A 27,964-nucleotide genomic window follows, 5' to 3' on the forward strand; every position below is an offset into this window, starting at 1 on the left:
CATATTGGCCAGGCTGGTTTTGAACTCCTGACGTCGTGATCCAGCCGCCTTAGCCTCCCAAAGTGCTGGGATTACAAGCATGAGTCACTGTGCCCAGCCCAGCTTTGCTTTCTTTGATCACTTTTTTTTTTTTTTTTGAAACAGTCTCACTCTAATTCCCAGGATAGAGTGCAGTGGTGCTATCATAGTTCACTGCAACATTGACCTTCTGGGCTCAACCTATCCTCCCACTTCTGTCTTTGGAGTAGCTAGGTGTGCACCACCACACCCAGCTAATTTTTTTCATTTTTTTATGTTTTGTAGAAACAGGGGCTTACTGCGTTGCCCAGACTGGTCTCAAACTCCTGGTCTCAAGCAATCCTCCTACCTTGGCTTCCCAAAGTGCTGGGATTACAGATGTGAGCTGCCACACCTGGCTGAATTATTTGGTTTGATACACTTACCCTGATGCTGACTTCAGAGGCTTCCTTTTGTTTTGACTGTTTTTATTGCCAATTGGATAAAAGATAGTACTCAGTTACACTGGAAGACAGTATATTACAGTGGAAAAGGTACAGGTCTTAAGCCACAAGATGTAGGATCTGTTTTTTTTGTCAATGATTTGCCACATGGCTTTAGCCAGTTGACTTAAACTTTCTGTCCTTCATCTAAAAAAAGTGAGGATTTTTGTGAAGATCAAATTGGTATTAGAAAGTGTTTGGTAAAGTATAAAACACTCAATGATGCTAGTTAAAAACAACAGAATTACTCAATGGTTAGATTGAACTGTAAAATCTGCAGATGGAGTAATGAATTACCTTAAAACATTTACTAAAGTAAGGGTTCAAATGAGTATGGCATTTATTACATGTAATAACCCAATATCCATATGCATAGAGGATGATTAGTGGATGTCAGATGCTAACTGAATAAAAATTCAGTGATAAAGGTAGAGTTGTAGTAGATCTGCTCCTTAGAGGAGACAACTATTCATAACTCAGAGAAAAATTTCGCCTTGTTAAGTGAATAGGCTTTCTAATACACTGAGGGAGCCGTTAAGAGCATAGACTGGGCAGTGAATGGAAATAGTGCTCTATTCTGGGTGGGGAGAGAGGTAACTAGTAGTTTTTCAGGCAGAAGCCATAGGCTACCTTGAGCAAAGGGAGCTTCTTGGCAGGCAGTTCTAAGAGAAACTTGTTTTGCCAGTCCTGGGAGCACCATGGATACTAGAAATGATGCGTAAGGAAACAAGCTCTTTGTCCACAGGGAAAATTTAGAGTTGGAGCCTTAGAAGAAGGAACAAGAAAGGTTTTGAGATGCTTATTTAGTTTAAAGCAACCCAACATTTACTGAACACCAAACGCATTGCTAGATTCATTCGTATATCATCATATTTGATTGTTACCATACATTTTTTTAGGTAGATGCAATTAGCACTTTAAAGATAGGAAAACTCTAGACTTAGAAGGGTTAGAGAAGTTGTTCAAGATCACCCAATTAGTAAATGAGCAATTTGGAATTGAAACCCAGTTCCGTTGCCTCTTTACAGTATATGCTCTTAAATGTCAATAAACTTCTGTGTAGTAGAAGCCTTATATTTGTTCATATTAAAGATTTTCAGTGAGATAGAGCTGAGGGTTTTTTAGAAGGGATTTTAGCAGTCTTTGATACCAGGGTATGATGCTATTAGGAGCAACAAATCCCAGTGATGGGTAAAGCTGCTTTCTTTAACAAAGGAAAAAAATTAGAATTATGGCTCAGCCTCCGAAAGATTATCATGTTTTTTTCAGTTGGATATTTCCTGGCAAAAAACTACTTTGCTATTTTGAATATAGCCTTTACAACATCCGAAAGAATCTTACCAAATCAGTGTGCATTATGTAAGGAACCAAGGTTTTTTCTGCCCTAAAAGCTCTGGATGGTTTCATTCGGGTGTAGGCAAATAGCATAGCTGCCCATAATTCATGACCTGCTTCATAGAGTCAGGGACATTATTTGACAAGGACATTGTTTCATTAACATTTTTCTGCTCCAAGTAACAAAACAGAACACATGCTTTCAATGAGAGCTTTTCAGTCATGTGGGCTACCTTTCAAATACTTCAAAACAAGATTTTTGTGTTGGGGCAAATCCAAGAGTTAGTAAAATCCAGACCTTTAAAATCCAGCTGTCTTTTCACAGAGATTCACATTTTCTGATGTATTATGGACATACATAAGGTGCTCCTTTGAATTTTGTTGGCTTCATATTTTTTTTTTAGAAAAAAATTCTCTTAACACCAAAACAATTAAGATTTTTTTCAATTCACGTTTAACTATGGAAGTTAAATCTAAGAATATGGAAATTTTATCATGCTTTATTTTTCTTGGCAATTTATAGCAAGGGTCTGTGAAATAAATTTGTAAAAATCATCTGTCCATAAATATAATGACAGTTTAGGTTCTCTTTAGTTATTTTTAAATAAAAATTAGTCTAGATATCTTAGCATGGAAACAATGACGGATTGTATAAAACTAACCATGTATAGTACAATTAGCATGCTGACATTCTAAGTTATCTAGAGTTAACAATACTTTAACTTATTGTCTTTCAAATGAAATATTTATCGCAAAGTTATGTTTTAAACTATTCAGAAAAAATTAAAGACAAAATGGTTTGGCATCTATTTCATGTGGCCCCTGAAATCAATCAGTGAACCTCAAGCTACGGTTTAAGACACGATGTTTAAGAGGAAGTCCAAGCATTAGTTAGCCGTGGTATAAGAATGATGGTTTCCATAATCTATAAGATTTGGTCTTTTTATTATAAGAATAATTAATTGTATGATTCCTTTATATGTCAGTGGCTTTATATTATTGAAATCAAGGATATCAGATGCCATATTGTCTGACAGAATCAAAATGCCCTTTATTTTAGAAACACTTTTCAGTTTTCCAAGTTTCCAGGTAAAGTATTTTGCATGTGATAGGGTTGCATTTCAGTTATCTACCTTGTGTTAGCAAGCTGTCCCCAAATTTGGGGTCTTCAAACACCACTGATTTTTGTGGTTCTGCAGTGATTCTTTTGTCACACATGGAGTTGACTGGGATCACTCATGCAGCTATATTCAGCTGAGAGCTAGGTTGGGACACCTGAGTTTGTCACATGTCCTCTTTCTTTAGCAGGATAGCTAGTACCTCCTTACAGATGGCAGTAAGACCCTTAAGAGGAAGTGAGCTGATGTATAAGCCTCTGCTTGTAATACATTTGCAAATATTCCACTGATCAAGGCAAATACATGGCCAAGTTCACATGGGAGGGAACTTTAATTGGGTGTAAACATTGGGAGTTTTGGTTAATTGGGGACTATCAATGTATCTGCCACAGGCTGCTACTTCTCTCTTAATCTCTGTTGGCGTCTACCATTTTATCTGGTAATAAAAGTCCTTATTTTTAACAGGATGCGTGGCCATCTAGAATAAAGAGAACCTTTCCTATTCTATTAGTAACATTTATCAAATTGTGGCTGGGAAGCTACATCTTTGAGGATTTAAGCAGAAGTGTCATATGGGACTTCCGAATAGTGTCTTTATTATGTATGTATTGCTGTTGGACAAACTTTCGCCAAATCTGGCAGCTCAAAACAAACAAACAAACAAACAAACAAAACTTTATTTTCTCACACAGTTTTCAAGGGTCAGGGTTTGGGGGTTTGGAATATCTATGCTGGGTGACTTTGATTTAGTGTCTCATGTGATTGCAGTCAAGATATCCAGAAGGTCTGTAGTTACTGAGATGTTGATTAGGGCCAGAGGATCAATTCCAAGGTAGTCTCAGTGCCTCACTGGCTGTTGGTAGGAGGCCTCAGTCCCTTACCATGGTGATCTCTCTGTAGGGCTGCTTGAGAGGCAGCTAGCCTCATGCCATGGCAGCCTAGCTTCTCCCAGAGTGAGTGAGCTAAGAGAAAGAAAAAGAGAAAGGAACCAAAATGTGTTTAATGACCTAGCCTTTGAAGTCACATATTATAACTTCTGTATTCCTTTGGTCACACAGATCAACCCTGAGGACTGGGAAGGAACTATACAAAAGTGTCCATACCAGGAGGCGAGGAGCAGCGAGGGGCCATCCTGGGGCTGTCTACCACAGCTTCCTTAAAGGTAACACGTAGATGTTTCTTCTTAGTTTGAGTTTTGAGTATTTTTCAATATTCTAAGCAGTTATCTGAGGCAAAGCTGAGCAAACCAAATTCTATATAAAATGTTCTCCACAGTATAGCTAAGCTCCAATTTTACGTATGTTTCCTTCTTATGATAGAAAAATAGGAAAAAATCATTTCTTACAGGTGAAAAACTGTTATGACAATATTAACTGAGAATTCTGTTTTCTAACCTGGTAGAAATGTTTTTGGATTGCTTGAAAACACTTAAGAAAACATGGCCTAAAACAGAAACATTGCTGTCTTGTTTATATTCACTGAAGAAATAATTATAGGTCATTGTTGGCAAACTCTTTTTTTTTTTTAGAACAAACTACAAATGGGGCATAAACCGTGTGTGGTATGGAAATCAATTTTCAATTGACCGATTTAGCTATTGCTTCCTGCTATATTCATGGCAGAGCTTTTGGTTAAATCCCTTGTTTAGCAAAATCCAAGAAAATACTGTAATTGTTTACATAATTATTAAAGAGAAAGTCACACCTTATCTGTTTGGCACAATGGAAGTTTTGATGATTTAATTCTATCAGTGGATCAAAGCATTGACTTCATGTCAGGAATTCATGGTTTTAGATTTCAGTTTGTCCTTTCCTTAGTTATGTGTCCTTCACATGCTCTAAGAGGCAGTTGCCTCATCTGTAAAATGGGAGTAACATCAAATTCACAGCGTACTGTTATGTATAAGATACATAAAAGCTCATTGTAAGCACTTGATAAATGGAATTGTCGTTAGCTAAATGTTCTTTAGATATTTATGAGGATTAGTGTCTTTGGTGAATGCTAAGCATATTGTCTAACAAGACCTTCACTTTAAGGCTACTTATTATGTGTGTGTTGTGTGTGTGTGTGTGTGCGCGCGCATGCATATGTGTGTATGTGTTTAAAAAGAAGAGATTAAGCCACTGAGGAGCTAGAACTAAGAAAGTATATTTCCATTTTGAAAGCCTCTTCTATTGTAAAATTTCCTTTAGCAACTTGAGTTTTGTTAATACAGACAAATAACTAGAAATGCTCCATTCATCCAAATATCTAGCCAATTAGTTATCCAACATTTATAAATTCTTCATTATGTGGTGAGCAATAAAAATGCAAAGAATAAGATCTTACCCTACCTTTAAGGGTTTCACAATCTAATAAAGATTTATATAAAAGAGACATACAAACATAAAGCAGTGTTTCAGTTTTCGTATTTATAATGAATCAGTTATTAGCTGCTTATGACACTAGATGCTTGCACAGGAAGAAGCGCTTAACTGATCAGGAGAGGATCCCTAAGGGGCTGATGTTTCATCTGGGCCTTGAAAAGTGAATAGTTTCTTAGATGGCCAAGGAAAGAACTGGGAGTGTTGTGAGGAAAGACAGGACATTCTGGGCAGAGGCTGTGCCTGTGAGAGGATAAAAAGGATCAGAAGAACATGGTGTATTCTAAGGAACCTCTGTAGTTTCAAATGCCATGACTATGGAGTGCTTAAGGGTGGTGGTCAGGGCAAGGCTGGAAAGGTAGGAAGGGCCAGATTATGAATAAGTTTGTATGGCATGATAAAGAAGATAGACTTTACCTTGTAGATGTTGGTGAATGATTACAGAATTTTTAAGAGAGAAACAAAGAGATTAGCACTTCCACTCTGGTAGCAATGTGGAATATAGACTAGAGGGATTGGGAAGGGAGGCTGAGAGACCTGGTGCGAGGCTACTGCAAGCATTCCCAGAGGCATGGAGAGAGACTGAACTAAGGCAGTGGTGGTGGATATGGAGGAAATAAAATGTCTGACTGGCCAGTGTATGGGGTGGGGGGTGGGGGATGGGGAAGGGAGTAGGGGTGAGAAAAACTCTTCTGCTAATAGGGAGAACTGGTAGTGGAGTTCTAGGAAGAATTCTAGAAAGACCCTTTTGGATTTTGATTTGGGTGACGGAAGAGTTAATGTATACCATTTTGGACATGACAAGTCTGATGTGCCGGGGGTAATCCTAGTGGAGACATCTGTACCTGTTGGATGAATGTAGTTCAGGGATGGAGGAGCAGCTGCATATACACAGCGTTGAATCTGGTTCTCAGAGTGGAGCCTGCTGCAGGCAGAACTCTGAGGTCGATGCCGTTTACCAACTCCTTACCTTTTAAAATACATTACTGGCTGCTTTTTATCTGACTCGTGTCTACCTTTTTAGTCCTACCTTCTACTATTTTTTTTTGTATTTATCTTTTATCCTGGTTACTCCAAACAACATGCAGTTTTATGGATAGTTTTATACTATTTTATGAATCCATCCTGCTATCCAGGTTCAGTGAGTTCACAACTGCCTTCTGCTTTAAATTCTCTTCCCACTTTTTACATCTCATTGAAATTCCACTTAATCACTACTTTCTCTAGGAAGCCTGCCTGGATTCCTCGTCTTTTTAAGATAACTTTTTGTGCACAGTTCTTAAGTACACAGCATGTTGGACTTTATATCATTCCAGGACAGTATTTACAAATATTACATAAGTTTAACATTTTATTATCTGTTGATTATTTGTAGTATCCCATGTCAATGATTTATCTGACTTACCTGTACATATGAATGGAAGTATACTATACTTATTTTTTAGACATACTTTCCGCAACAAACAATATATCATAAATGATTTTCATGTTAGTAAATATTCACTATCTTTTATAGTTATATAATATTTTAAAATTGTATGCATTTATGATATTAATGATTTTTAAAATAGTACTATTTCCCGATCTCTCTGTTTTAAAATTTACTTATCTATCTTTTCCTGCAGATTATAAGGTTCTTGCTACTAGGAGCTAAGTTTTGTTGGAAGGCAGTTCGCTGGATTGCTTGTTTCCTGCACATATTGAGAACAGAGACTCTGATAATCTTTGTTCTGGACATTTTTTTTTTTTTAAAGATATGGGATTTCACCATATTGGTCAGGCTGGTCTTGAACTCCTGACCTTAGGTGATCCACCCACCTTGGCCTCCCAAAGTGCTGGGATTACAGGCGTGAGCCACCACGCCTGGCCTCTGGGCATTTTTTTTAAGGATGTTTGTATACTATAGGCCCTAGAAGCTATAGTATCTTTCTCTGAAGCAGAGAGCATGCATGGTTATTATGGTTGAATACCACCATAATAAGGATAATATTCACCTTTAGAACAAACGTTGGACAAGTTTGAGTACTAGCATAATAAGGATAATATTCACCTTTAGAACAAACGTTGGACAAGTTTGCTTGCAGCCCATTATGTAAGATTTGAGTGTCCTGGGATCAGAGTGCCTTAACTGTGACCCAACCCTTGTGGGACTTTAGGGGATGAATGGAACTGTGCTCATGCTACTGGCTATGCTCTAACAAAGCCCGTTGTCTGATGCAGTAGTCTAGTGTCTTTTTTCCAGCATCTATGATACTGTGACAGGCTCTTTTGTCAGCTTAAAAGGAGGGTTGAATCTCACATTTTTCACTTTGTATCTCAGTACATATTGTTACTATTATTATTATTGTTTTAAAAAGTCAGCATTTATTAGGTGCTTACTATGGGCTAAATTTTACATGTTTTTTTTTTCTTTTAATTGTCACATAACCATGTTATATGACAATTAGAGTAGAATGTTATTTCCTCATTTTATGGATGACCAAAGTTGATGGAGATGTGAATAACAAGATCATGTCATTAGGAAGTGATGGAGTTGAGTATCAAATCCAGGCCTTGAAGTCCCAAACTATTATTTCGCATATCATTACAGAATAGCTGCGTGGAGACGTTATCCCCGGGACTGTTAGTACTATCATTGGGTTAATTTCCTTTTTTTTTTTTTTTTTTTTAAGAGATCTGAAGTGATTTTACCTTTATTTCCTTCACTATAGGCCTTTTATGAAATTTCACAATGATTTCTGGGGTGGGGGCAGAAGGAAGGCAATGTTAAGAATCATCGGGGCTATGGCCCAGTCAGTCTGCAGAGATGCAGTCAGGGTGGGCTCTCACTGGGACAGCTGGAGGAGCACAGACTGCCCCGCCAGCAGGTAGGTGATGTTCCGAGAGCATGAGAGCTGGTACGCGATGCTCTCCGCAGCTTCCAGCTTGTGCAGCTTGATCACGCTGTCCCCTGAGGTGGTCAGTGAGTTGGTGATCATCTCAGCTGCCTTGGAGTTGCCCTCAGCAGAGATGATGGCCGTCTTTTCCTGTGGCTCAGCCTTTTCCACCACAAATCTGGCCCTCACTGCTTCCTTCTGAACCACCCGTTTGGCTTCCACCACTTCTGTGAACTCCTTCCCGAAGGTCAGATGTGTCAAGGACACGTTGTTCAGGATAAGCCCAAAGGTGGCTGCTCGCTCGGTAAGGTCGTCGATCATCTGCCTGGAGACCATCTCTCTCTGAATGATTAGTTCTCCAGCATCAGAGTGAACCACCACTGACTTGAGGATTTTGGTCGTGATGGATGGGAGCACACGCTCATCATAGTTCTCTTCGATGCTGGTGAAGATGCAAGGAAGCTGGCTAGCAAGGGGTGAGACGAGGATGTGCAGTGCAATGTTGACATTCTGTGTCTTTGCTACCAGCGACTGGCACATTACGTTTCCGAGAATGCCAGTCAAAGATAATTGGTTTCTGTACGCATGGGATGAGAGGATGAGAAAGTGAGTCCCTTCCCCTACCACAATGTCCTGTACTCTATGTAACTGGTCAAAGATGACAGCTCTGTGCCTAGCATCCACATTATATAAAGCGGAGTTCACCACATCTCCTGCAACAGCTAAGGCCAGGCCAAACTTGCTGATGGACTCAAGCACGCTGGCAGCCATGTTTTCTTCTGCGGGACCCTCTCACAACCTGCTTCCGTTGTGACCTCCACACGGATTCCCCAGCCACTCACTGTCTGGGTTAATTTCTTAATCCAAGTGAGTGAATTCTTTGGATGAAAGAAAATAAACACAGGGGAGAGGGACCTTTGTGCACCAGGAGGCCTTTCCCACCCTCCTCAGATAAGATGACAAGAGATAAATTCCATATATATACTCAACCAGCTGAGGGAAATAGGATATATATGTTGGACATAATCCTTGCTCTCAAGGATCTTGTAGTCTTGTTTGGGAGGTTAAATTTACTCATAGTAAGCAATAAGCAGATAGTAAGATAGTATTCAATTAAGCTCCACATTGAATGGTTCAAGCAATAAGTAAGTTATCAGTTGAGAGAAAGCCATGAACAACTGGGGCTGTATACATTGGGAGAGATTTGTGGAGGAGGCAGGGCTTGAGCAGAGCTGGGAAGAAGGGAAAGTCAGTTCCAGGTGGAGTCAAAAAGCCTAAAAGTTCTTGGAGAAAATACGCACTTGATTTCTGTTCCAGGAAAAAATACTTCTCATGCCTGATTTACTCCTTATATGGAGAGAACAATTTTGCAGTTTTGTGTCCTTTAAAAAAATCACAATATGTAGCTACACATGCACGTGCACATGCACGTGCGTGCGCGCGCGCGCGCACACACACACACACACACACACACACACACACCATACACAAAGAAACACAACCCACCATGCTATTTTCTCATTTGCACTTAACTCAGAGGTTATGAGTCTTTTTTCCTGGTGTGGATCTTGCCACAGGCTCCTGACATTCTTAACTTGATTGGATCCCTGCAGTGCAGTCTACTTCAGACTACCTTTTTTAGACCACTTGAAAGTTTTTCGATTTATTCAGCAGAATATATCAGCCTGTCAGCTTCGGAGAGCTAGTGCCTGCAGAAGATATATCTTTCCTCTGCAGGTGGCACTGGCTGCCAATTTTTCTTTGGGGTGAGCTCTTGTTCGGAAGCAGCCCTCTGTGGTTTGAGTACCAGTCGGTCACATTGCAGTTGATCTCCTTCTGTCCACTGCTCTGTCTGGATAATGGCTCCACCTGCTGCGTATGAGTGAAAAGAGAAGCCTATTGTATTATTTCTTTGCTTTGTGATTAGCAAATTACTTTTTGCTTAAACTGGGTCATCCCATCTCTTTTTTCTTGCCTGAGCAATTTATCTGCCTCTATCATTTCCTAGATGTTGATATCAATGTCACTTTGCCTTAGATGTTGTCCCTCGAGTCCTTAGAGTTCCTGCTATCTGCCTTCTCTTTGACTATTTGCTATCTACTCTGCAGAATGGCTTCACTCTCCTCCTGCTGTCCATCCTCATCACATAAGCAATATGGTTCAGCTGAACTGCCATGAGCCTTCCCCACTGGGCTTCAGAGAGAAAGCAGAAAGTTTCCTCTGGGATAGTCAGAGACCTTTAGAAGGTACCTCCATTTACTTCTGATAGCACAAGACAGAGCCTCAAGGCAAAACATACTCATTGCCGTCAGTTTTACTAAGTGGATATCGTGAAATGACATTGGCTTCAAAAGTAGTCATGAAGGAGAGAAAAGACTTCTCTTTTTTCCTGGAGTTTTCTTCCACTCTTTCTCTCTTCTTTCTGAATGTGAATTTCCTTCTTTCCTTCTGCACAGCAGATTACCAGGGGATTAATTTAAAAAATTCAACCAAATTAATTATAAATCCTTTTTATAATTAAAAGGCTGCATTTTAAGGCACACTAAGCTCTAGTAATGGAAAAGTCCAGAAGAGGCCATTGAGCTCCTTTTTCTTCCTTGCGAGAGGGAGGATCCTTGAGCATCCCAGACAGATGGGTTTTGAGGCTACTTATGGGTATCTTGTAAAACAGGGAGTGGGAGGAGATGTGGCTTATGGTAGATGGGTCTGTTTTTAACAAGTAACAGTTAGTAGTAATGAGGATTGTACACTATTAATAAAACAGCTAAGGAAAGGACTGGAGAATTATGATAGCTAATGGTCTGAAGAACATTTACTATAAACCTGATTTTATGATACATTTTAGAAGAGCAGTTTGATCGTCAATATTCACTCTCTCATGACATGTTGCACATAAAGTCTGATCCCAGGAACATCTTTAAAATACCTTCTAAAATTATAGAAGACAAGAAAAGATAGCTTTCATATGCTAGGGAAGTTCTCTGAGGCTTTTGCCACTCTTGAAGTAAGAATCTTCCATCAAATTATTTCCACTAAAGATTTACCCTTAGGGAAAACTCATAGAGAAGTGAAAAGGTCAGCTCACAGAATATTTAAACTTCTGAAAAAAAAATGAGACATTCAATCAGGTGGTAGGTGGCTCACAGGTGTCTTGGTTTTGAATTTCATGATAATCACAAGGCGTTTTTGTTATCTGTAAAGTGTTTGGTCTTTTTGTTACATCTTTAACTTATGAGGAAAGTTTGCTCTTTTTTGCTCACAGGTGATGGCAGCTATCGGTTGACTCTTCTTCTGAGGTGCCAATGTTAGTGAACACTCTTTCACTCCACCCCAGGCACTGTGGGCAGAGCTGTGATTTCAAGCATGGCTAGTAAAATCAATGCAGAGATATTTTCCTTCCATTATGCCCCTAGTTTCTCAGGGCATATTTTAATTTGGAATAAATTGCCCTAGCTTCCCTTAAACCAGAAACAGAAGAACTTCATTGTATTACAACTCAAATTGCTGTTTTTTTCTAGATCTCAGGAGCAATTCCTAATTCAGTCTGAACTGAACAATGAAGAAATGTGTTGAAGAAGGAGAGATAGAAAACATATTTAGAACTTTTAAGTTTTCTCTAAATGAAATCTTCAATATGGGATTTTGTAATTATTTTTTGCTTTGTGTATACTCCCAAAACATAAACCACACTTGTATTCAGAATAAGTATGAAAACAGGAAAACACATCTCAGTGGTATATATACTTTATTCATGGGTTACTTGATGTTTTCTACCATAGCTCTTCTTTCTGCCCCTTTTTGTGTTAATGATTTGTAAACTATTTTATTAACTCATAGGTTAGTAAAATACTTTTATCATGTACTCCCCAAATATTTTATATATATTTATGTATTTATCCATTAAATACACCTACTATTGTACTAATATATGTACATTAAAATATGTACAATAATTTAAATGTAAGCTAAAAAATGTATTTTAAATATCTTGCCCATGTATATGTGTGTGTATTTTTTTTAAGGGATGGAGTCTACCTCTGTCACCCAAGCTAGAGTGCAGTGGCACAATCACAGCTCACTGCAGCCTTGAACTCCTGGTCTTAAGTGATCCTCTTGCTTAGGCCTCAAAGCACTGGGATTAGAGATTTGAGCCACTGTACCTGGTCTTGTTTCAAATATATCATTTATTAATAGCTATGATATTTATATATTGATAGTATCATTAATAGCTTATGGCACAACAAGAGTTAAGACAAGAGTAACTGTTAACCATAGTAAATGCAAATTCATATTTTATTTTATTTTTTCCTTTAAAAATGGTTTGTTACTGACACATAATAATTGTACATATTTATGGGTTACATAGTGATGCTTCAATGCATACAATATATAGTGATCACGTCAGGATAATTAGCATATTCATCCCCTGAAACATTTGCTACTTCTTTGTTTTGGAAACGTTCAGTATCTTCTAGCTGTTTAAAAATATATATTATTAACTATAATCATCTTACAGTGCTATAGAACACTACAACTTAGTCCTCCTTTCTACATGTATTTTTGTATCTTTAAAAAGTCTCTCCCTATTCCCCCCACCCTTCTTAGCCTCTAGTATATTCTATTTTTACCTCTATGACATCAACTTGTTTAGTGTTTTGTATATTTTAAGTTTTATTGATACATAATTTACTTTTTTTCTGAGTACATATGCTAATTTTATACATTTATATAATGTGTAGAGATCAAATTAGGGTTACCAGGCTATCCAGTTTTTTGATATTTAAATGAAATGTTTGTTTTTGCTCTATGCTAGGAACATTCAATAATTGAAATGATTCTCTTCCGTTTTGAAATGTTCCATAGGTTGTTGTTAACTATAGTCATGCTACTGTTCTACCAAACACCAGGTCTTATTTCCTCTAGCTAACTGTATGTACTCCTTAACGAACCTCTGCTTACAGTTTCCTCTCCCCTCTCTTTCCTGGACTCTGATATCTGCCAATCTTTCATTATCTTCATGAGATTCACTTTTTAAATTTCCACATGTGAGTTAGAATAATACAATATTTGTTTTTCTTTGTTGACTTATTTTTCTTAATATTATGTTTTCTAGTTCTGTCCATGTTACTGCCAATGACAGTTTCATTCTTTTTTATGGCTGCATGATATTCCATTGGGTATATATACCACAGTTTCTTTCTTTCTTTTTATTTTTTGAGCTAGGGTCTCACTCTATCACCCAGACTGGAGTGCAGTGGTGTGATCTTGGCTCACTGCAAACCTCTGCCTCCCAGGTTGTGATTCTCTCACCTCAGCCTCCTGAGTAGTGGGACTACAGGCACATGCCACCATGCCTGGCTAATTTTTATATTTTTTGGTAGAGACAGGGTTTTACCATGTTCTTCGGGTTCGAGAACATGGTAAAACCCTGTCTCTCCTGACCTCAAGTGATCTGCCCACCTTGGCCTCCCAAAGTCCTGGGATTACAAGGGGAGGTGGGGAGTTGTTGAGATGTTTAACTTCCTTTATATTCTGGATATTAATCTCCTGTAAAATGAATAGTTTCCAAATATTTTCTCCCATTGTTTAGGTTATCTTTTCACTCTGTTGATTTCTTTGCGGTGTAGAAATGTTTTAGTTTTAAAATCCCATTTGTTTACACATTTTTTTTGCTTATGTTTTTGGTTCTTATTCATAAAATCTTTTCCTACACCTATGTCCTGAAGAGTTTCTTCTAGTAGTTTTATAGTTTCCCATCTTACTTTTGGGTCTTTAATCAATTTGGCATTGATTTATGTATAGGGTGAGAGGTGGGGGCCTACTTTAGTCTTCTATATAGGAATAGCTAGTTTTCTTAGTGTCATTTATTGAAGCAGCTGTCCTTTCCCCAATTAATGTTTTTGGTGCCTTTGTCAAAAATTAGTTGGCAGGGCGGTAGTGTTTTTAAACTACCTGTCTAGTTTAGGAGAGTCTTTTAGCTAAAATTAGAAAATTATCTATAAATCTGATTAGCCAGTCATATTTCAAGTACAAGGTGTCTACTACACTAAAAAGAAACACATGTGTGAGGCATGACTTTTAACTCCTCTGTACTGTGGAGCAAATTTTTCCCCAGTACACCTCATCTCCATTATGTGATGGTGACCGTGTGATATACACAGATGGAAAAGGATGTGAGTGCTCATCTGAATATTAAATGCTGAAAATTAATCAAGCTTGTCTTTTTTTTAATAAAATGAATGAAAATTAAAATATTTTATTTTCAACTCATATGGATTGTCTTGTGTACCTCCTGAGAGAGAGAATGCCCTCTTGGAGACAACTCTTTTTAATAGTATGAGTTAATAATCTGAAAAATCTTTGTATCTATTTAAGGTGAGTACTATTTTATCTTATGGTAATAGATATAAAGACAAAGTGTCATAGTCAAGAAATTCTAGTATGTGTTCAATTAAATAAGGTATCTATGATTCCCAGTGACTTTTCAGAAACACCTCATTTAAGTCTGCTACTCAGTATGAATTCCATTAAGGACTACTCTTTAGGGAAGAGAAATCTAGCAATTAAGTTCTTATTAAGTTGTTTAAAGTATAGGTTAACTCAAATATACATTGACTGAGGTACAGTGTTAAACCCATTAGGTAACATTTATGAGAAATTCTCTCAGTCTCTTGAGGATCTAATGAATTCTGATAAAATACCTCAGAACTTAGCTTGTAAACTGCAAGATGGTTCTAATGAAGACACAGCTACAAATGCTCTGAGGCTGTTGGGAAGTGGAAATGTTTACTAATGTAATTGATATTGGAAAAAAACTGATTCAAGAAAAATGGGCATAAAAGAGGTTAGGGATGTTATTATTTTGGAGAGTGAGAACATCTAAAACAAAACTTATGATTACTTCTCCTTTATTTTAGATAATTAAAAAGAATTGTTTATTATATAAATGTGGAAATCACTGTTCTACATAGCTATAGGATTAGAATTAATTTCTTTATAAGTACTTTCTTAAAACCTTAGGGTAAAATATATTTAACTCTGGGAAAGATAGCAATGGTTTCCCCCAATCCAGGAATAAATATGAAACAGTTTTTTTCTCTAAATGTTTTCTACTTGCTTTCTAACTTTTGCAGCCATATCAATATGCCACGGTGGAAGCATGGCTGTATGTTTTAGAGAAATCAAAGGGCCCCAATGTTATTTGCAGGAGCAATTGATGGTAAAACCATCTTTAGGTTAAAATTTATGAAATTTTTGAACTGTATCTGAGCTATTCAAGTTTATTTATACAAAGTCTAATATCAGTAGGTATAACTTCTTATGATATAAGTCTGTTAAAATTTTTATCCTAAGTCTCTTTTTGTGTCGTTGTGTAAAATCAGCAAGTGTATTTGGGAATAGGTACAATAAAGACTCTTTTCTTATCCTCAAAAGCTTCTTGATAATAACATTTTCTTCTTTCAAACTTATGTTGTGAGGCTTAGACATTTAAAATGTTGGATGTATTCCATTCACATATTATATATCCTTTGGACATCAAGCAGATTTTGAATTCTCTTGTAGTGTGAGTATCACATCTTTTTTTTGTCAAAGTGCCATTCAGCTTTAGTTCCTTTAGCTTTACAAAAAATGGTATTGAAATCTATTAATGACCTTTTATAGATGAAGACAAGGTGAAATTTTTTTTCTTAAAAAATCAATTTAAATTATCGGTATACAAGCTCCGAGTGAACTGCTGTGCAATGGGAGCATGTATTTGACTTTCCTAAAATTAAGGCTTACATAATAGGTTTATATTGACTATTGATCAGTAGCAAAACTTTAGAGATGAACATGAATCCTCATATTCTGGAAGTTGCTAGAAATGTAGAGGAAATGAAAATTAAAAGTCTTATACCAGATTCTTATTGCCTATACTTCATATTTCTCTGTGTTTCTAGCTTGTAGTCTCTGCAGAGACTTTTCAATTTTAATGGAAAAGAATATGGCTGCCAAACATAGTTAACCATTAAAATCATGATAGTTAGGTAACCAGATCTCCAGCCCTGTAATTGATTCAAGGATCTGGGGGAAGATGGTGCAGATGGAGGAAAGGGGCATGCAGAAATCAGCATTTTAAAACATCCCCATCTGGTTCTGGTAATAAATCAGATTTGGTTTAAGTATTGAAGCAGTCATATTTCTTATTACAGCAATTAGAAGGAAAAGAAAAACTCATGATTTTAAAAGGGCAGAATTTCAAGCAATCACAGTATCAATACATGTAATAGAGGACATTTATTTCAATAAGTCTCCTGCTTATTGCAGTATTCCTGGTAGAAACAATGAGAGTGTTCCCGAGTCACTTAATGAGAGGGTGTAATGAGAAACAGTCGTATCCCCTCAGGAAGAGGACTAGAGGAAAGAAATCCTTTCTGATTCTGCTAGATTGTGGACAGAAAGGAGAGGTTATCAACAGTATGTCTAATTCCCTTCCTCCCATTAAGCTCTGATATGGAAGAGAGTTACTTGGGTTCAAGTGAATAGTTGTGGGAAGCAGCCCAGATTTATTGGCCAGCTTCCCTAGACTTACAAGGAAACAATTGCAGATGCTTAGGGGAAAACCAGCCTTCAACTCAGTGCCATAGCTTAGCATAATATAATTGGGATGGCATAAGTCATAGAGAAGGATAAACAGGGAGTAAAATCCAAGTTTTTGGAATCACACCAGTAAAAATTATTATACTATATCTGAAATGTTAAAGTAATGTGCTAGGTTACCATATACAGAATTTACAAAAATAAATGGAAAATACCAAATTGCATACCTCATGAGCCCTTCATGTAGGGGTCTCACATTCACATCAAGATGGTAAAAAGGTGGGGAAAATGGACCTAGAGAGATTTTTGAGAAGGGGAAGGGGATGTGTGTATGTATGTGTGGATGGGGAGTAAGAGAATTTCTACCTCCTTCACTTCAAGCTCAGTTTGGGAGGAGGCTCCAATGGGATCAGTCAGTTTGAAATGTATTCTCTTCACTTGGGTAACACAGAGAACAATGCCTGTCTGCAACAGAAGAGTAAAGGTGGCAGTGTGGAAACAGACTAACACTTCTAGAGTTTGTTGGGACTAAGGATGTATGAGCATTTCCCATGTTGAGTATGTGGAGGAGAGATCTTTCCCAGAGTTGGGAGTATGAGGAGTCTTTTAGTAGTGAGAGTCCAAAATTGAGTGGGGCACTATAAAAGCCAGGGGCTCAGGAAGGGCAGGTGTCCACATGTCAATGTGGCCAGAAATGGAGGTTTCCAATGAGAGCACTCTCTAAGGAACCCATAAAAGCCTCTGTGAGGAAGAGTCAGTATTAAACACACTCCCCAGAAGGCCTCCTTACCGTGCAACAACAGACTTGCCACTGTCCATGCCCTTTCCTTTAATGCTCTCTCCCTGTGGGGCCAATCTTGGGCAGTTTTGCATCTTGCTGATCAAGCTGGTAGAAGGGTAGGATTAGCTTAGTAAGAGAGGAGTACACTGTCTGACCTTTCCCACTGCAAGTTGCCTGCTTAGGCCCCAGCAAGGGGGAACAGAGGAAGACTAGTTAAAGTCATGTTTAGAGTTTTATCACATGGACTACCTTAATTTACGAACTCAGGAAGTGTTTTGAGTTGTAATGACTGAAGGATTGCTTATATGTGTGAAAGTTTTACATCTATAGGGGGGTGGGGGTAGACAGAGATTTTATTAATCTTAAAAGTGTTTAAAAATTTTTTATTTAAAAAATAAAAATTGTGTTTTGATCACACTGGGTTAGTTTAATATGGCTATTCCAGTTAGGCTGATTAGTAAAGGGATGTGGAAATGTCTGTGTGCCCTGGGGAGGGATATGGAGGTACAGAGAGTGCTGGAGTCACAAGGCAGCAGTATTCTGTACTATAAGACTAGGGGTAAGGAGTAACTTCAAGGGCTTCGCTTTTGAGAACCAGCAAGACATCTTCCTCTCACCAAAAACAGAAAAATAAATGTAACAAAATATTGACCTACTATAAATACACTACAAGAAGGAGACCAGACCAGTTGCTCTGCAGAGATGACTAGTGGATTCAGGTCCCTTTTCCCAACTTCTGCTGGCTTGTATGGCAAACCCTACCCCCTCCACCTGGAGCCATCTTGAAGAGGAGAAGAGGATGGGTGGAATGAAACTGGACAATTTATCGAAGTCATATAAACAGAGACTGAGTTACCTAAAGAAAGACCTAAAGCTTAAATTATTCGGTCAAATTAAAGATACTGCATTGAACTAAAATTTAGTTTTTCCTTGCTAAATAATTACTGATAGTAATGGAGGTAAGTAACAATGGTGGTGGAGGGTGGTGATTGTAAAAAAGGTCGGAACAAGTTAGACAGAAAAAAAATTATAGCATAGTATGAAGGAATTATTTTCCTTTCTCTATTTCTGGTCAATTTTTCCTGTAGTATTTCATTGGAGGAGGAAGATAAATCAGTAGCCACTGTGTGGTACAAGCTCAATCCTTATTTCTTTCACTGATTTTAGGGCAATATTAGGAATCTTACATTACTCTGTTTCATGGGCTGGCAAAGAAAGAATCTGGTGTGGGAGAGAAGAAAGACTGCACTGGATGAGAGTGGGGAAGTCACAGAATGGCTCATATTTTCACACCAAGCAGTTGAAAACAGCCAGCGGTTTCTTCGTGTTAGCTCTGTTTTGACTGGATCAAGAGTCAAGTGTGTTTAGCTTTTGCCACCACATATTTTTTTAAAGAGAAGGAGATGGGGGAAGAGAAGAGGTTGGTTTATTATGGTAGAGGATTTTTTCTTGATTTTATTTTCCTTGATTTTATTTCCAGAATGAAGCTAACGGTATTGAAGATATGCAAAACTATGTGGTATTGTTAAATTTTTCTGACTTAAAACTTCCATTTTACAGCTTTTGTTTAAAAAAGGGAGTCTGAGAAAATTTACTTTACAGAAAAAATGAGACTACCGAACTTCTTAATTCCTTGAGGACCACAAGGATTCAATAACCTTGGAAGCACAAGCTACCTTGTAGATGGCTGCAGGGTGGCAGAATGTCTATAAGAGTCATGGATATGGATTCCTTTAAGAAATCAGTCATTTTGGGTGATCAGACTATATTACAACAGACAAGGCATGACCTTTCTCCTGGTTAACCTATTTGTTTTTCCTCTTGTGTTTATTGAAGAGTCTATTTTCAAGGTGGGGAGGATAATACAGGCATATTATTTAGACCTAACAAATGGGTGATGACCTGGCTTTTTTCTGAAAATGCTTTGATAGAATTTTGTTTGTTTTTACTTTGAGGGTTAGTATTATTTTTTTAACAAGAGGAAAAAAGGAAAAAAATTACTTTATGAACTTATTGGGGCTTCATGATCTTGTATCAGCATGTATTTAAAAGCCATTAAGCATCCTCATTAGTTTGGAACATGGTATAAAGACTGTTACATTACTGGTTGCTGCAACTGAATACTGGATGTAATATTTGTCACAGTAAAATGCAGCGATCAGAAAATATGGGAAAATTATTATATGTTTCAATGATTGATTTGGCCTAGGTATTGGACATAATGAGATTCATTCAAAGAAAAGTATTCAAAGGAATAGATACTATAGAAGGGATAGCAGTTCAGCTATGGTAGATATGACCACAAAGTAAATCATGGAATTTCTTTTTTTTTTTTTTTTTTTTTATAAATCTTTTATTGCATTTTAGGTTTTGGGGTACATGAGCAGAATATGCAAGACAGTTGCGTAGGTACACACATGGCAGTGTGTTTTGCTTCCTTTCTCCCCTTCACCCACATTTGGCATTTCTCCCCAGGCTATCCCTCCCCACCTCCCCCTCCCACTGGCCCTCCCCTTTTCTCCCCAATAGACCCCAGTGTTTAGTACTCCCCTCCCTGTGTCCATGTGTTCTCATTTTTCATCACCCGCCTATGAGGGAGAATATGCGGTGTTTCATTTTCTGTTCTTGTGTCAGTTTGCTGAGAATGATGTTCTCCAGATTCATCCATGTCCTTACAAACGACACAAACTCATCATTTCTGATTGCTGCATAATATTCCATGGTGTATATGTGCCACATTTTTCCAATCCAGTCTATCATCAATGGGCATTTGGGTTGATTCCAGGTCTTTGCTATTGCAAACAGTGCTGCAATGAACATTCGAGTGCATGTGTCCTTACAGTAGAACGATTTATAGTCCTTTGGATATATACCCAGTAATGGGATTGCTGGGTCAAATGGAATTTCTATTTCTAAGGCCTTGAGGAATCACCACACTGTCTTCCGCAATGGTTGAACTAATTTACACTCCCACCAACAGTGTAAAAGTGTTCCTTTTTCTCCACATCCTCTCCAGCATCTGTTGTCTCCAGATTTTTTAATGATCACCATTCTAACTGGCGTGAGATGGTATCTCAATGTGGTTTTGATTTGCATCTCTCTAATGACCAGTGACGATGAGCATTTTTTCATATGATTGTCAGCCTCATGTATGTCTTCTTTCGTAAAGTGTCTGTTCATATCCTTTGCCCACTTTTGAATGGGCTTGTTTGTTTTTTTCCTGTAAATCCATTTGAGTTCTTTGTAAATTCTGGATATCAGCCCTTTGTCAGATGGGTAAACTGCAAAAATTTTTTCCCATTCTGTTGGTTGCCAATTCACTCTAGTGACTGTTTCTTTTGCCTTGCAGAAGCTGTGGAGTTTCATTAGGTCCCATTTGTCTATTTTGGCTTTTGTTGCCAATGCTTTTGGTGCTTTGTTCATGAAGTCCTTGCCTACTCCTGTGTCCTGGATAGTTTTGCCTAGATTTCCTTCTAGGGTTTTTATCATGCCAGGTCTTATGTTTAAGTCTTTAATCCATCTGGAGTTAATTTTAGTGTAAGGTGTCAGGAAGAGGTCCAGTTTCCGCTTTCTGCACATGGCTAGCCAGTTTTCCCAACACCATTTGTTAAACAGGAAATCCTTTCCCCATTGCTTGTTTTTGTCGGGTTTATCAAAGATTGTATGGTTGTTGATATGCTGTGTTGCCTCCGGTGCCTCTGTTTTGTTCCATTGGTCTATACCTCTGTTTTGGTACCAGTACCATGCTGTTTTGATTACTGTAGCCTTGTAGTATAGTTTGAAATCTGGTAGTGTGATGCCCCCCGCTGTGTCCTTTTTGCTTAGAATTGACTTGGCTATGCGGGCTCTCTTTTGGTTCCATATGAAGTTCATGGTGGTTTTTTCCAGTTCTGTGAAGAAAGCCAATGGTAGCTTGATGGGGATAGCATTGATTCTGTAAATTACTTTGGGCAGTATAGCCATTTTCACGATATTAATTTTTCCTAACCATGAACAGGGAATGTTTCTCCATCTGTTTGTGTCCTTTCTTATTTCGTTGAGCAGTGGTTTGTAGTTTTCCTTGAAGAGGTCCCTTACGTTCCTTGTGAGTTGTATTCTAAGGTATTTTATTCTTTTTGTAGCAATTGTGAATGGCAGTTCATTCTTGATTTGGCTTTCTTTAAGTCTGTTATTGGTGTATAGGAATGCTTGTGATTTTTGCACATTGATTTTATATCCTGAGACTTTGCTGACGTTGCTTATCAGTTTCAGTAGTTTTTGGGCTGAGGCGATGGGGTCTTCTAGGTATACTATCATGTCGTCTGCAAATAGAGACAATTTGGCTTCCACCTTTCCTATTTGTATACCCTTTATTTCTTTTTCTTGCCTGATTGCTCTGGCTAGAACTTTCAGTACTATATTGAATAGGAGTGGTGAAAGAGGGCATCCTTGTCTAGTGCCGGATTTCAAAGGGAATGCTTCCAGTGTTTGTCCATTCAGTATGATATTGGCTGTTGGTTTGTCATAAATAGCTTTTATTACTTGGAGATACGTTCCATCGATACCGAGTTTATTGAGGGTTTTTAGCATAAAGGGCTGTTGAATTTTGTCAAATGCCTTCTCTGCGTCAATTGAGATAATCATGTGGTTTTTGTTTTTGGTTCTGTTTATGTGGTGAATTACGTTGATAGACTTGTGTATGTTGAACCAGCCTTGCATCCCTGGGACGAATCCTACTTGATCATGATGAATAAGTTTTTTTATTTGCTGTTGCAATCGGCTTGCCAATATTTTATTGAAGATTTTTGCATCTATGTTCATCATGGATATTGGCCTGAAGTTTTCTTTTCCTGTTGGGTCGCTGCTGGGTTTTGGTATCAGGATGATGTTGGTCTCATAAAATGATTTGGGAAGGATTCCCTCTTTTAGGATTATTTGGAATAGTTTTAGAAGGAATGGTACCAGCTCCTCTTTGTGTGTCTGGTAGAATTCGGCTGTGAACCCATCTGGACCTGGGCTTTTTTTGTGTGGTAGGCTCTTAATTGCTGCCTCGACTTCTGACCTTGTTAATGGTCTATTCATAGTTTCAGCTTCCTCCTGGTTTAGGCTTGGGAGGACACAGGAGTCCAAGAATTTATCCATTTCTTCCGGGTTTACTAGTTTATATGCATAGAGTTGTCTGTAATATTCTCTGATGATGGTTTGAATTTCTGTAGAATCTGTGGTGATTTCCCCTTTATCATTTTTTATTGCATCTATTTGGTTGTTCTCTCTTTTCTTTTTAATCAATCTGGCTAGTGGTCTGTCTATTTTGTTGATCTTTTCAAAAAACCAGCTCTTGGATTTATTGATTTTTTGAAGGGTTTTTTGTGTCTCAATCTCCTTCAGTTCAGCTCTGCTCTTAGTTATTTCTTGTCTTCTGCTGGGTTTTGAGTTTTTTTGATCTTGCTCCTCTAGCTCTTTCAATTTTGATGATAGGTTGTCAATTTGGATCTCTCCATTCTCCTCATATGGGCACTTATTGCTATATACTTTCCTCTAAAGACTGCTTTAAATGTGTCCCAGAGATTCTGGCATGTTGTGTCTTCGTTCTCATTGGTTTCGAAGAACTTCTTTATTTCTGCCTTCATTTCGTTGTTTACCCTGTCAACATTCAAGAGCCAGTTGTGCAGTTTCCATGAAGCTGTGCAGTTCTGGGTTGGTTTCTGATTTCTGAGTTCTAACTTGATTGCACTATGGTCTGAGAGGCTGTTTGTTATAATTTCAGTTGTTTTGCATTTGCTGAGGAGTGCTTTACTTCCAATTATGTGGTCAATTTTTGAGTAGGTGTGATGTGGTGCTGAGAAGAATGTATATTCTGTGGATTTGGGGTGGAGAGTTCTGTAAATGTCTATCAGGTTTGCTTTCTCCAGGTCTGAGTTCAAGCCCTGGATATCCTTGTTGATTTTCTGTCTGGTTGATCTGTCTAATATTGACAGTGGAGTGTTAAAGTCTCCCACTATTATTGTGTGGGAGTCTAAGTCTCTTTGTAGGTCATTAAGAACTTGCCTTATGTATCTGGGTGCTCCTGTATTGGGTCCATATATGTTTAGGATTGTTAGCTCTTCTTGTTGTATCGATCCTTTTACCATTATGTAATGGCCTTCTTTGTCTCTTTTGATCTTTGTTGCTTTAAAGTCTATTTAATCAGAGATGAGAATTGCAACTCCTGCTTTTTTTTTTTTTGCTCTCCATTTGCTTGGTAAATCTTCCTCCATCCCTTTATTTTGAGCCTTTGTGTATCCTTGCATGTGAGATGGGTTTCCTGTATACAGCACACTGATGGGTTTTGGCTTTTTATCCAATTTGCCAGTCTGTGTCTTTTGATTGGTGCATTTAGTCCATTTACATTTAGGGTTAATATTGTTATGTGTGAATTTGATACTGCCATTTTGATGCTAGCTGGCTGTTTTGCCTGTTAGTTGTTGTAGATTCTTCATTATGTTGATGCTCTTTAGCATTTAGTGTGATTTTGGAATGGCTGGTACTGGTTGTTCCTTTCTATGTGTAGTGCCTCTTTCAGGAGCTCTTGTTAAGCAGGCCTGGTGGTGACAAAATCTCTGAGTACTTGCTTGTTCGCAAAGGATTTTATTTTTCCTTCGCTTATGAAGCTCAGTTTGGCTGCATATGAAATTATGGGTTGAAAGTTCTTTTCTTTAAGTATGTTGAATATTGGCCCCACTCTCTTCTGGCTTGTAGTGTTTCTGCCGAGAGATCTGCTGTGAATCTGATGGGCTTCCCTTTGTTGATGACCCGACCTTTCTCTCTGGCTGCCCTTAGTATTTTCTCCTTTATTTCAGCCTTGTTGAATCTGACGATTTTGTGCCTTGGGGTTGCTCTTCTTGTGGAATATCTTTATGGTGTTCTCTGTATTTCCTGCATTTGAGTGTTGGCCTGTCTTGCTAGGTGGGGGAAATTTTCCTGGATAATGTCCTGAAGAGTATTTTCCAGCTTGGATTCATTCTCTTCGTCACATTCTGGTATGCCTATCAAACGTAGGTTAGGTCTCTTCACATAGTCCCACATTTCTTGGAGACTTTATTCATTCCTTTTTGTGCTTTTTTTCTCTAATCTTGGTTTCTCATTTAATTTCATTGAGTTGATCTTCGACTTCAGATATTCTTTCTTCCGCTTGGTCAATTCGGCTATTGAAACTTGTGCATGCTTTGTGAAGTTCTCGTATTGTGTTTTTCAGCTCCTTTAATTCATTCATATTCCTCTCTAAGTTATCCATTCTTGTTATCATTTCCTCGAATCTTTTTTCATATCTTTTTTCAAGGTTCTTAGTTTCTTTGCATGGATTTAATACATGTTTTTTTAGCTCACTAAAGTTTCTCATTATGCACCTTCTGAAATCTAATTCCGTCATTTCGTCACTGTCATTCTCCGTCCAGTTTTGTTCCCTTGCTGGTGAGGAGTTTTGGTCCTTTCTAGGAGGTGAGATGTTCTGGTTTCGGGTGTTTTCCTCCTTTTGTGCTGGTTTCTTCCCATCTTTGTGGATTTATCCACCTGTCGTCTGAGTAGTTGCTGACTTTTCAATTGGGTCTCCGAGTGGACACCCAGATTGTTGATGATGAAGTATTTCTGTTACTTGGTTTTCCTTCTTCCAGTCTAGCCCCTTCACTGTACGACTGCTGAGGTCCACTACAGGCCCTGCTTGTCTGGGGTGCACCTATAGCAGCTGTGGAACAGTGAGGGATGCTACTAGTTTCTTTTTCTGCTATCTTTGTCCCAGGATGATGCCTGCCAAATGTCAGTCTTTTGGATATAGAGGGGTCAGGGAGCTGCTTGAGGAGACATTCTGTACTTTATAGGAGCTCAAGTGCTGAGCTGTGAGCTCTGTTGTTCATTCAGGGCTGTTAGGCTGCTATGTTTAATTCTGCTGCAACAGAACTCATAAAAAAAACCCTTTTTTTCTGAGATGCTCTGTCTGTGGGGGTTGGGGCTTTATTTTTGAATGTCTGTTGCACTGTCCTGCCCAGCTAGGTGGCAGTCTAGGCACTATTTGCCTGCCGAGGCTCCGCCCTGCTGGTGTGAGGTTCGCCCTGTTGCTGCAGGCTCTGCCCTTCTGCTGCGGTTTCTGCCCTGCTGCCACAGGCTACGCCATGCGGCGGAGTCTCACTGTTGTATTGGGTTGCCTCGGCAATGGCAGGCCGCATCAGCAATGGGCGTGTATCTCAGTAGGGGCGGATTGCCTCGGTAATGGTGGACGCCCCTCCGCCACAGAGCTGCGCTTTCAGGGACCGTCTCCACCGGGAGCGATTGGAATCGCTGTTTTGTCTGTCCCACTGCACTACCCCAAACGCTGTGTCCCTGCAATCCCCTGGGCTGCCCCACTGTCCAAGTCCCATTCAGTCTCAAGTTTAGCCCTCTCAAGTCTCAGGTTGCCAGTTCAACGGGGCACCCAGACAAGCGCCCCCTGTGCGGAGTGCTGTGTAGGGCTGGCCGCCACCACCCCGGCTGCCGGATGCACCAGCCAAAACCTCTGCCTGGTGTCCCGCGTCTCCTTTATACCTGGGAATTTCCCCATTCTGTGGGCAACAAAGATCAGTCTGGAAATGTGACCATGACTCACATCTCCGCGCATTCACCGAGAGCTTCAATCCTGGGTCGTTCTCACAGTGCCATCTTGAGTCCTCCAGCATGGAATTTCTTAGGCCACACATGGAGATCATTTTCCTTACTGAAAGATTATACTTTGCATATGTTAATAAGTTTTCCTTACATCTTTAGGTTGAGAGAGCACTCTTAATGAGTTAATGAGTTTCTTTTTTTTCCTTTTTTTTTTTTTGAGATGGAGTCTCACTCTGTTGCCAGGCTGGAGGACAGTGGTACAGTCTTGGTCCACTGCAACCTCCGCCTCCCAGTTTCAGGCAATTCTCCTGTCTCAGCCTTCCAAGTAGCTGGGACTACAGGGGCATGCCACCATGCCCAGATAATTTTTATATTTTTAGTGGAGTCAGGGTTTCACCATGTTGGCCAGGATGGTCTTGATCTCCTGACCTTGAGATCTACCTGTTTTGGCCTCCCAAAGTGCTGGGATTACAGGCATGAGCCACTGTGCTAGGCTGAGTTACTGTTTTTCACAAAAAACCCTGGCTGGACATAGTGGCTCATGCCTGTAATCTCAGTACTTTGGGAGGCTGAGGTCAAGAGTTCAGGACCAGCCTGGCCAATGTGATAAAAACCCCATCTCTACTAAAAATACAAAAATTAGCTGGGCATAGTGGCACATGGCTGTGCTCCAAGCTACTCAGGAGGCAGAGGCAGGAGAATTGCTTGAACCCAGGAGGCAGAGGTTGCAGTGAGCCAAGATGGTGCCACTGTACTCCAGCCTGGGGAACAGAGTGAGATTCCATTAAAAAAAAAAGCCCAAGCCCCCAAAACTTTTCCTCAGTGTACTAATTGACATCATACAGACGAATGACATTATACATCTACTTTAACTGAGAGGTTTATGTTAACATGTAATACACCAATTCATTGTGTTCTGAAATAAGGATAACATGATGTCACTAAAGTCAGAATGCATATATGTGACTTCAGATCTTACTTACAAAGTCAAAGTGGGATTTCATTCCAAATCCTGGACATGGATCCCATAGAACATGCTCTGTTATGCAATAGTTGCTTATTTAGGTTGATTTTCTACTTGCTTATTTATTTTTTTTTTTTACAAAGGAAAGAAGGAAAGAAAGAAAGAAAAAGGAGTGAAGGAGAGGAAGAAAGAGGAAGAAAAAGAGGGAGAGAGAACGGGAATGTTGCTTTATTCTAAAAATGGGTATTGAAAACCTCTTTTATGCCAATAATTGTGCTTAATAATGGCCGATCAATATTTCATTTAAACCTATGAGTAGGTGTGATGTGGTACTGACAAGAATGTATATTTTGTGTATTTAAAGTGGAGAGCTCTATAAATGTTTATTAAGTTTACTTGTTCCAGATCTGAGTTCAAGTCCTGGATATCCTTATTAATTTTCTGTCTTGTTGATCTATCTAATATTGATGTTGAAGTCTCCCACTATTATTGTGTGAGAGTCTAGGGAGTCTAAGTCTCTTTATAGGTCTTATGTATCTGGGTGTTAGGATTGTTAGCTCTTCTTGTTGCATTGATCCTTTTACCACTATATCTTTGTTGCCTTAAAATCTATTTTATCAGAGGTGAGAATTGCAACTCCTGCTTTTTATTTATTTATTTATTTATTTATTTATTTATTTATTTATTTTTGCTCTCCATTTGGTTGGTAAATCTTTCTCCATCCCTTTGTTTTGAGTCTTTGTGTATCCTTGCATGTGAAATGGGTATGGATGCAGCATACCATTGGGTTTTGGCTGTATCTTTTGATTGGGGGATTTAATCGATTTAAATTTAGGATTACTGCCATTTGATGTT

General features: G+C 38.7%; 1 pseudogene; it reads right to left on the reverse strand.

The window, feature by feature from the left end:
- Positions 1-8,141: 8,141 nt before the first annotated feature.
- LOC100394222 (prohibitin 1 pseudogene) lies at positions 8,142-8,963 on the reverse strand (annotated as a pseudogene).
- Between the last annotated feature and the right edge of the window lie 19,001 nt (positions 8,964-27,964).

This window comes from Callithrix jacchus, chromosome 4 (genome assembly GCF_049354715.1).
Source record: "Callithrix jacchus isolate 240 chromosome 4, calJac240_pri, whole genome shotgun sequence".
Lineage (NCBI taxonomy): Eukaryota > Metazoa > Chordata > Mammalia > Primates > Cebidae > Callithrix > Callithrix jacchus.